Source organism: Podarcis pityusensis (assembly GCF_964106645.2).
Source record: "Podarcis pityusensis genome assembly, chromosome: 1".
NCBI lineage: Eukaryota > Metazoa > Chordata > Lepidosauria > Squamata > Lacertidae > Podarcis > Podarcis pityusensis.
In genome coordinates, this window is record NC_138028.1 from 91,615,570 (window position 1) to 91,626,324 (window position 10,755).

Consider the following 10,755-nt stretch of genomic DNA (forward strand, 5'->3'; position numbering starts at 1 on the left):
GGTCTCTTGTACCAACCTCTCATCTCTGCGATTTTTGTGATGCGTAGCTCTCTTGATGCATTACGGTATTTTAATATTTTGTTGGAAGCCGCCCAGAGTGGCTGCGGAAGCTCAGCCAGATGGGCAGGGTATAAATAATAAATTGTTGTTGTTGTTGTTGTTGTTGTTGTTGTTGTTGTTGTTATGAGTTCCCCAGTAAGCAAGGGACATGTGTAAATTTGTTTTTGTTGTTTTACAAGTAGGGTGGAAAATAAAACTGGATTATAAACAACACAAGTAATCACAAAGGGACTGCCAACGGGTAAGTGTTGCTTATTTCAATTGTATTTGTTTGCAAGCAATGACCACAGTCCACCTTTTTTTTGTACCAAGAAAGAAAGAAAGAAAGAAAGAAAGAAAGAAAGAAAGAAAGAAAATTCCGATTTCAAAAAAACGTGGCCCCTAAATCAAGAAACCTCTCTTGAGGTTCCCGAAAGCTCAAAATGCAGTCTGAAGTTCAGGAGCAAGAGCAAGGAGAGATTTTAGAAGCAACAGCAAGTTGTATATAATTTATTATATATTATCACAATAATTTTTAAAAGCAAATGTTTAGAAGTGCAAAGAGAGCTATGCAAACACCTGCATCAGGTTTCCTTTTAAAGTCTCCAAACTGCTTATTTTATGTTCAGGTGCGTTGAAAGAGAAGTTTGGCAGCTCTGAAGGACACCTTCTGAAAAAAGTGTCAGATCAAAGTCTGAAGACCACTAGCAGAGTATAAAGCCGTCTGAGATCAGCACAGATTAAATGTGATGCAGCTATTAAAGTGTGTTCTCATGCCCACCTGGAGATGTAAAGCATTTCCTTTTCAAGTACAGTGTTCTGTGTGAAAGCAGAGCTCTAACCAAGTGATGGAAGTCCACATAGGCATAGACTCAACTGTAAATCCTTGGGTCAGAAACATTATTGCTACCTGTGTGTTCTGCGCAGAGCCAGGAGCGCTTGGTTTAGTGGGAGGCAGAATAATGTTGCATCCACAAGATTCCAGGCAGACAGATGCAGAAAAGAAAAGCATTGGTGGAATCTGAGTTTATAAAGGTTTATTAATCTAGATTTCTTATTATTTATAGCACACTCCTCATGGACACATGTGAAAAAACAGTACTAACAACGCACAGTCCTCCAAGCATTGTAGACAAGCCACAGCAATCCCAGTTGCACCGCTGTGCCCAACTCTACTTAAACTAAGCAAAGTCAAGTCGCAGGCAGTAAATTGCTCCTTTTTCTTTTGTGTGCGTGTTTGCATGTGTGGTGATGTTTCACAGTTTGATTATCAGTCATGAAAAGACATTACTTAAAGCAGCAGTGACACTGTCTAATCATTCTTGTGAAATATAGACTTCTCTCTCCCCTTCAGACAGAGCCGGCATTAATACACATTTATGCAAAGCAGAGACAGATCTGTCACAGGCTAATCTTTGCAAGTATGATAGATGATGTTTATTTTCAGTGATGGAATGAAACACCCCGGCTGACAATAATTGTAATAAAAAGGACAGATCAACTTCTATAAAATGATTGAATTACCAAGTCTATTGCATTAATGCCTTCTCTCAGCTGTGTCATAAACCTGCTTTAGGTTTGTTCCAAGTTACGGTACACTGGGAAGCATCCACCTTCAGCGAGACATCCTGCCCTTGACCTGCACTAATCAGAGGGCAGCCGTGTTTGGATGCCATTTCTGGCCATGGCTATTTGTATTCATTTAGAGCATGAAACAATGTTTCCCAGTCCCTGGCAGAAAGTAAGAGAAGAGCACTATACTCAATTTTACAGGGGTTAGACCAGAGAGTCCGGAGGTGATTAATAAGGTGCCCAAATTCCATACATTATTTGAACTCTAATAGAACATCATGCACTGTGTTGAATGGGAAAAAAGGGGGTTTATCAATAGTCATCTCTGCCTGCTAGCTATCAAGCCAAGTGCTAGGTTATACTGCTGGCATTTAAAGCCTGAATCAACTCGGGACTAGCAGACCACCTCCCTTAGTACAGATCAATCTTTAAGATCTTCCATTGAGACCCTGCTGGCCGTTCCATGGCCAACTTGATGACAATGTGGAAGGGTAAGTTTCTCAGTGATAGCACCCACCTCCCAGAATGCCCTCCCATGAATAATAAGCAAGACAGAGACAGGAAAGACCTTTAAACACCTCCTAAAAGCAAATACCCATATTTTTAACTCTGTCTTGTACAGTGCCCAGATCTCACACACACACACACACACACACACACACACACAGGAATGGAGAGAGAGGAAGGGAAGGAGGGGGAGAGGAGAGGAGGGGCACTCTCAATCTGCCAGCCCAAGGGCTATTATGGTAGCAGATGGGACAGTTCTACGGCTGCACAACAGAAGAACACAATACAACAGTTGTGCTGGGAGAAACATATTTCGTGGGAAGAAGGGCTGCTTGCTAAACCACTGCAATAACTGTTGCTCTGGGAGGGAAATAGGAGGTCTCCTGAATACTCTCGGCAAACTACAGTTCCCAGGATTCTTCTGTCATGACTGTTTAAAGTGGTATCATAATCTGAACAAGACCTTAATCAGATTCAGCTCATATATGTCAGAAGCAACATGCCTTTATAGATTTTATAGCATTTTTAATGTTTTTTTGAGGAACTGTTTCATTTAGCATTTTATGTAACCCATCTGTGCATCTGTATTATGTGGACATCAACACAATCTTGCTCCCACCCACCCCATCTGTCCCTGGATGCAGCAGTGACACAGGCAACCAGAAATCAGGTGACACCTGCTGCACCACCCCACCACCCACGACAGTATAGGGTAGAACAATCAATCGATTGATTGATTGATTGATTGATTGATTGATCAATCAATAGATAGGCAGATGTGTTATCTTACCCAATATTAATGTGAGGGTTGCATTTGCAGTGTTGCTCGTAGTACTACTGTTTTTAAAAGTGGTGATCATTCATACCAAAGTTACAACTATTACTTAAGAGATGAAATGACCCACTACTGGAAGGGGTTGGCATTAACATGTTTAAAGGAAGAAATTACATAATTTTTACATAACAAAAAACCATCAAAAAAGTCTCTAAGCCTTTTGCCTCATATATCCTTGAATGTTTTTTCCCCTCCTCACATAACATTTCTAAGGCATTCCTCCAAACATTTCATAAATATTGCAGAAGTAATTGGGGTTATAATAAAGGCAGAGGAAGCCTGAGCTCTTCAGCTGGCCTGCATATGCTAGCCTGGATTTCTCTAGTGTCATTTGCTTCCCAGCCAGTCCTGTTTAAACCCGATACAGCCTCGCCTTTGAACACACAAAAACTTCCAAGTGCCTTGAAGTGCGATGAGAGGCTTGGAGCACTTAGAGATTCAGGCATCTGTGAGACATTTTGATGTCTTCCCCAAGCACTGGGGTGCTTTTTGTTTCTCTGTTTGTTGTCACCACTTTCATTAAACTTGCATTAGATCTGAAAGTGCAGTGGACTCTACCTGAGATTTTTCAGAACTATGTTATCATACCTTCCTTGAGTTCTTCATGAAGAACCTTGGCAGACTCGTGTCTTCCAAAGTCCCTGTAGACCCATGCATAAGAGGCTGGCATGAGAAACCTCCAAGCAATCCTGTTTGCATTCCGCACCCCTGTGGATAAAAAAAGGCATGTATTATTTTTTCTGGAAGCTGAATGTTATGAAAATTAAGTGCATAGGTTGTAGGAAGCCGCATGTAGACAGTACTGGGGAAAGAACTTGGAACTAAGGACCTTTCAAATGTTTGAGAATGTGCAGTTGGTTTAGTCTGGGTCCAGGGAAAGGTTGTGTGAGGTCTGGTGTCAGCAAAAGGGGTTCCTATGAACCAGGAGAGTGAGGAGGAATAGGAACACTATCAGGAAACTTCAGTGGAATAAATTTTGTTTACCTTGCATGCTGAGAGGTTTGCACCTGCCCTAGAAGATAAATCAGATTTTCCATCTTGTGTTCCTCACACTTCAGTCTGAAACCAGTTCACTGGTCTCTTAGAGCTAAAGTATATATCAACTTCACTACTACTCCAATTAGAGGAGGCCTATGAAAAGCTCCATTCTATTCTCTCACCACTTTGATGGCAAGTGTGTTTTCATGGGTCTTAACAACATAAGAAAGAAAACATATCTTAAAGTGTCAGGAAAAATGTGTGGTATTCATTGATTTTTTAAAAAAATAAAATAAAATGCCCAGCTTGTTTTCATTGGGTGTTGACACAGACAGAAAGTTTCCCTGTCCCACTCCAGGAAATTGGGGCAGGGTTGTTTTCTTTCCCATTTGCTGGCTAATATATATATTTTTTTAACTTTTGGCATTCTGAAACCTGCAAAGACAGTTCGGAGGCCAACACATTTTCCTCTTATAAGTCAGGGCATTCCTGTTAGCTTGCTTCTTTGAGTTAAACACACCTTCTGTATTGTTGTCAAAGGGGTGGGGGGTAGGTCTTCCAGAGGAAGCACTGCAAGTGGGTTGCTAAGATGGTGTGAATGGCTCTCAGATTCAACCTCCAGCCCAGTTCTTGAATGCATGTTGATTGGCTGATTGACACAAAGTGTGTATGGAGGAGTGGAGTAACATTTTCATACCAATGGGCAGCCTCCCCGGGACCACATGACAGTGGTGGGTGGGGACAGAGGCAAAAATGGGTGGATCAAGAGATGTGACTCTTACCGTTGTATGATAGGCCACATTCCATCCAGGCAAAAGCCCACAGCTTCCATACACAGAGCGTCAAACACATATCTCTCAATCCTCCATATGGTGGGGGGGAGGGCAGAGGTCTTTTTACAGTACTGTACACATTTCAGCCTGGCAAAAGTACTTGAGGGGTTGCAGAGCAAGCTCAATAGGAAGTGTGATCTGAGAGGAAAGGGTGTAAGGGCCAGACAGAAATGTCTGGAGGGTCACATTTGATGTCCAGGCCCAAGATTCACCAATTCACTTTGATATTACCTTACCCTGTTACCCATGCCTTAGGCCCAGCCTTCTAGTGTTCTAGATCCAAACTCCCAAGAGCTGACTGGCTTTCCCAGCTGGCTTTCCCATGGGCCTTTGCCATGAGTGTCTCTGCATGTTGGGCTTTTGGTCTTGTTTTAAATGCATTTTTTGGTTTTTTTATTATCTTCTGTGTAAATTGCCCTGATAGTGGTTTAGAAGGTGATGATAAATCAGTGGTAAAATAAAATAATAACCCTAACCTCATGGTGAGTTTTCACCCATATTTTCAACTTTTAGAAACACTCACTTTCCAAGTTACACAATGCCCATTCAAGATTAATGGTGGGTGCCAGTGAGTGGAAGGAAACAATGTGATTACTTTTGCTTCACATGGCGAGATTTGTTGCTATTGCAGCACATGAATGGAAACTCACCACAAAGAAACAGTCTGAGTACAGAGTAGGTAACAGCTAGACCAGGAGGCCTTGCTTAGCTTATTTAGTCGAATCCTGTGGAGGGAACTCCTTGGTAGATTCCTCCATGGAGTACCAGTGGCTTTCTGTTTGTGGGATATAGAGCCTGGATTGCACAGACTGATCTGTGGGACTAATGAGAGACGGGTTCCACCTTTGACTCAGTGGCCTTTCATTTCTTTCCAGCTCCTTAAGGTGAGGGATTGCAGGCTGAATTCTCCTTTGTTTGGAAAGCGCCCTGCTTGTAAGAAGCTAGCTTGCCCATTAATGAGGGCTTAAGCCATGACTTCTCTCTGATATGCCAGCTTTCTAGGTGCAGAGAGAGGAGACAAAGACATACAGAGAAGAGTAAGAGAAACATGTGGTTTTCTGACCCATATGGTTGTACCATATGATGTTCCATGTTTGTAACTCGGCACTGAAGGCTTGATTTATGAGATGCAGAACTGCCACTGCTCCATGTGTCTCACCCTGCTCTTACTTGCAAATATGTTGCAGGACATGGTGTCAAGCCAGCTATGCATTGTCCCACCTCCAGTGTTCGAAACTCCCACTGTTCTAGGCACATTTTACAACAGGGAATTTCATTAGCGCAAGCAGTTTCTGAGCTCTGGGCGCAGTACTCCGCCTAAGATTTCAGATTAAAACTGGAAGGAAAGGAGGACCTTTTTCTGCCTCCCCACTTCCAGCTACTCTCTGAAGACAGGAGAAGAGACCCTCTTAATAATATTAGGGGGGTGGGCAGGGGAATGACTAGACCATGTGAAAAATGAACCTAATATTTTAGCTGCAGTTCATTCATTTTCAGCTTTGAATTCTTGTTATTAAAAAGTGTGCCTAGACATTCCGTTGTTGTGCCCATAACCTAGGCTTAAGTTGCCATTTAGCTCCTAGCTTTCATATCTCAGTTCCTAACACTGCCCACCTCACATTACTGACTGACAGCAGTCAGAGTGAGGCAATGGCATGGCCTGTATTGTGCTTGTCTAGACATTGCACAGAGGAAGGATGGGGGAGACGACATGAAGAAAAAGAAGTTCCATGCATTTATAATATCAAGTAAAGCCCCATGATGCATGGACTGTGTGCCTCCTGCCTGTTGAAAAGCCAGTGCTATAACTTCTACGGAACAGAGCATATTCCTGTGGTTCTGAAGGAGACCCACAATGGGCTCTTGCTGAAAAACCAAACTACTGTATGTTCTGCTAGCCCTTAGTGTTGTGTTCATGATTGTGTACAGATTAAAGTTCCCCCCATCACCACTAGAATCAATTATCTGGGTCCCAAGAATGACTCTGTTAATATGATACAAAACCTAACCCATATTAAATTTACAACACATAAAAGAAAGCAATGCTATACCACAGTTATAATGAGGATGCAGAATGGCTAATGGGGGGAGGGGCATGTTCGGTTGTAAGCACACAGACCAGCACAAAGTAAGGGATACTTAAACTCCATTTATGCCATTGGGTCATAAGCACATGTAACTAGGCTGGCTGTTTGAACTGGATTGCTGAAGTGAGCCAGTGCATACTGAACAGGTTGTTATACTCCAGTTGTCCCGGGTGGCTGGGGCAAACCCAGTCAGATGGGTGGGGTACAAATAATAAAATAATTATTATTACTGGCAGGCACTGGCTGTTTCTAATACAAACTCTTGTTTTGCTGATCCCATGCACTTTGTATTAGTGGGGAAACATGGCTAATTTGTTTTGGTCTATTACAGATGCTGTAAAAAGGTAAAAGTAAAGGACACCTGACAGTTAAGTCCAGTCGCCAACGACTCTGGAGTTATGGTGATCATCTCACTTTACTGACTGAGGGAGATGATGTTTGTCTGCAGACAGTTTTTCCGGGTCATGTGGCCAGCATGACTAAGCCACTTCTGGTGAAACCAGAGCAGCTCACTAAAACGCCATCTACCTTCCTGCTGGTACAGTACAGATTTATCAGTACAGATGCTGTACTGATACACAAAAGGTGAGAGCACATAAGCATCCCCATGTCTTGGGGTCTGAGGATGACTGATCGGATGACCTAGGCTAGGAAAGTTCATCAGCAAGGCAAAATAGCAGTAGCGATTCCCATTTATTCCCAACATCTGGGTGGATAGGGGTCCACCCTTTCTAAATATGGAGCCTGCATTTCATGTTATTACAGTGAAAAAGACTCAATATAATTTTATTTCATTCAAAGGCCTCGTTTTTCACCTGTTTCTTAAAACAAGCATTGTCAGCACAGAAAACGAATCGCAAAAATATCAGCTGCCCAAAACATTCTTTTTTAAAAATAAAAGTAAATGTTTGGCGATACCTGGCTTCTTGAATCTAAAAGACAGATTCCTTGAGAGCATAAGCTGGAGGTAAGAAAGTTCTCTGACAATAGTCAATGCAATTTCAAAAATATTACTGTGGAATTATTATTATTATTAAATAGCTAAGAAGAAGTAGCTGTTGTAAGGATTACTGATATAATGCTTATGAAGCACTGTATCAAGTGCAACCAATGTGGTGTCATCAAGACACTGTCGAGTTCCATGGGACATACTCCCAGGTAAGTGGGTGTAGGATTGTACCCTTAGTCCAGATCCAATTGGCTCTGCAAATGTGTATTTTCCAATGGAGGATAAGGCCATCATTGACTACTAACCCAGGCGGCTATTTTCTACGCTTTGCGATACCAGTTGCTGGAAACCGCAGGTGGGCAGAATGCTGTTGCGCTCAGATCCTGCTTGAGGGATTTGCATAGGCATCTGGTTGGCCACTGTGAGAACAGGATGCTGGACCAAAGGGGTCACTGACCTGATCCAGCAGAGCTCTTCTTATGTTCTTAAATTTATGTTAATGTGAGTATTATCAAAAACACTCACATGGAAGAAAATGTTACAGACCCTGACCCAAACCAAGGTGAATGATGTTGTGGCTGCCCCCTCTTAAACCTCCTTCTCTTTCCCCCTTCCTCCCTCTGGTAGCATAAAGGGAAATTAGGTCCTCAGTTTCCAGCCTACCCACAAAGTCCTTGAACTAGCAAGAAACGTTAGCAGATGTTCATTAACGCACAGGCAACTGGAGGATTGGAGGCGTTTGCTAGTGATCCATGTTATGAATAAATGTTTGAAAGTCTCTACAGGGGAATAGCAATTCTGGTTCACAGCCAGTTGGCTACATATTACCGAAGGGTTGGGTGGGAAAGGGGTTAGGCTGAACAGCTTTGGTTTTGTAATTGTAATTGTTATTATTATAAATCTGAAAAGTAAACTGCCTAAAACATATGGAAATTTACATGCATTAACCCCCCAGCCGCCCTGAACATTTGAAAGGGAAATACTTGCGTGAGAACAATGATTTCAGGTTAAAAGGGGGGATTTTGTAAAGGTAAAGAGTTTCCGATCCCACTCTAAATTTGTTGTCAATTTGCCCTGTTGACTCAAAGGCTATGCCTTATTTAAAAACACTACCAACACAATCGTAAGATTCACCTTTACACATGGCAGCCTTAACTTGTGAGTGGGGAAGAAACATTACTTATTTACCCCCTAATTAGAACAACAATAAGAACTTTTTGAAGGCCGCTTTGCCTAATGTAAGTGGCAGGAGTTTGGAAAGAGGTGAAAAGCAGATGGTTATGTCTGAGGAGATTGCAACTAGTAGCTTCTCCTTTTTTACACCTATAGGTTTAAGAGACCTAGGCAGATTCATCCTTAATGAAGATCAAAATAAGCTGATGGATGTAAAACATTCCCACCCAGCCACCTTACAAGGAAGTACATAGCCCTTAGGCAGATCACCTCCTTTCTAAGAGCCATTGCATTATCATGGTTAGTGTTGGACTAAGACTTGGGAGACCAGGGTTCAAATCACCACTGAGCAATGAAGCTCACTGGGTAGGTGGCCTTGTGCAAGTCACTGCCTCTCAGCCTATTCTACCTCACAGGGTTGTTGTGGAGATTGCTAAGGAGACTAGCATCCCTAATTAACATTTGCCTAAGCAAGATGTGAATTGAACCACAGTCATCCTTCAAAACTTGCACCTCTCCAAGTTTTGCAATGCAAATTCTCTAGTGAAGTTATATGTGCAAAATTGACCATATGAGTGTAAAATGTACATAATAAATACATATATTAGTGGAAATAACACACCAAATTTCATAATATAACAGAAAAATGCTTTGCACAAATGTGTATATTAGGCAAAACTGCACACATAAATGTGCATGTATTAGAAGAAATTCACGCTGAAATCTTACAATTTTTCATAAAGACTTTTATTTTTTTAGATCGCTGACTGATGTGGAAATTTGCAGAACTGAATTTAAGATTGGATAAATGGGGGAAATGAGAAACAGAGAAACTGAAACTGACATATTTCCCCATCCCTAGTTATTTCCTCATATTCCTGACATGGGTGGATCTGAGGTCAACAAGAAGAAAAATGCAATCCCAACCAAACTGACATTTGGCTGACCTCGACCAACCCAAATCAGCATGGCAATGTAGGAATCAGTATTTTGCTCCACCCAGAGAGCATTCTTTCCCACCATATGCTATATTGGACAGCAACTTGGATAGCTGTACACTTACCTTTTAAAGCTTGTCCATGCAGCATTTTGGACTTGTATCTGCCTCCTTCAGAAAGGGCCCTGAAGGCTTGGCTCGTATTATGGACTAGGAAGAGAAAGAGACAGAGAGAATCAAAATGATGCTATACAAAAGCAAAGACCAAACAAACAAACAACCTTTTCACTTTCCTGTTTTAATTATCACAGTTGCCTGTAAAATATAAGAGAGATGTACCATGGGGGAGCTGTGGGAGTCTGCTTTTAACTTGTAGCTCAAGGCTATAACTTAAGCTCACCCTCTGCTTAGAGTAAAGTGATAGATTTTGACTGTGAGATGTGGTTTTTGCACACCAAAAGAATGCATAGATTAAATTAGCGTAAGCCAGGGCAGGCTGAATGCCACATCCGATCAATGCATATGGTTAAACTGATTGCAGTCAAATGAGCAGGCCATAGATGAGGGGTGGGATTTTACATGGAAAATCCTCAGCAGCACCATTTTTTTTAAAAGTGCAACAAGAAAAATAAATGAAAGAATGTAAACTGAAATAAATTGGGACATTTGGAATAAGCTTATGCAAATGTATGTGGCTTTGAATTGCAAAATGCATTTCTGGGAATGCTATTGCTATTGTTTCAGAACAGGGTCCCAGTTCAAAAACTCTTGACACAATGAATAAAGTGGATGCACACAATCACACTTTCCTATCCTGGAAATATTTTACACTGGATTGTTACATT

At 41.7% G+C, this 10,755-nt stretch overlaps 1 long non-coding RNA gene across 1 annotated transcript in view; it reads right to left on the bottom strand.

The window, feature by feature from the left end:
• The window catches only part of LOC308479378, a 37,828-nt gene extending 27,706 nt beyond the window's left edge, over positions 1-10,122 (bottom strand). The window contains exons 1-2 of the long non-coding RNA XR_013987652.1: positions 10,037-10,122; positions 3,542-3,661 (exon numbers count right to left, since the gene is read on the bottom strand). This is a non-coding gene — a long non-coding RNA (uncharacterized lncRNA). The remainder of the gene's footprint in view (positions 1-3,541; positions 3,662-10,036) is intronic.
• Between the last annotated feature and the right edge of the window lie 633 nt (positions 10,123-10,755).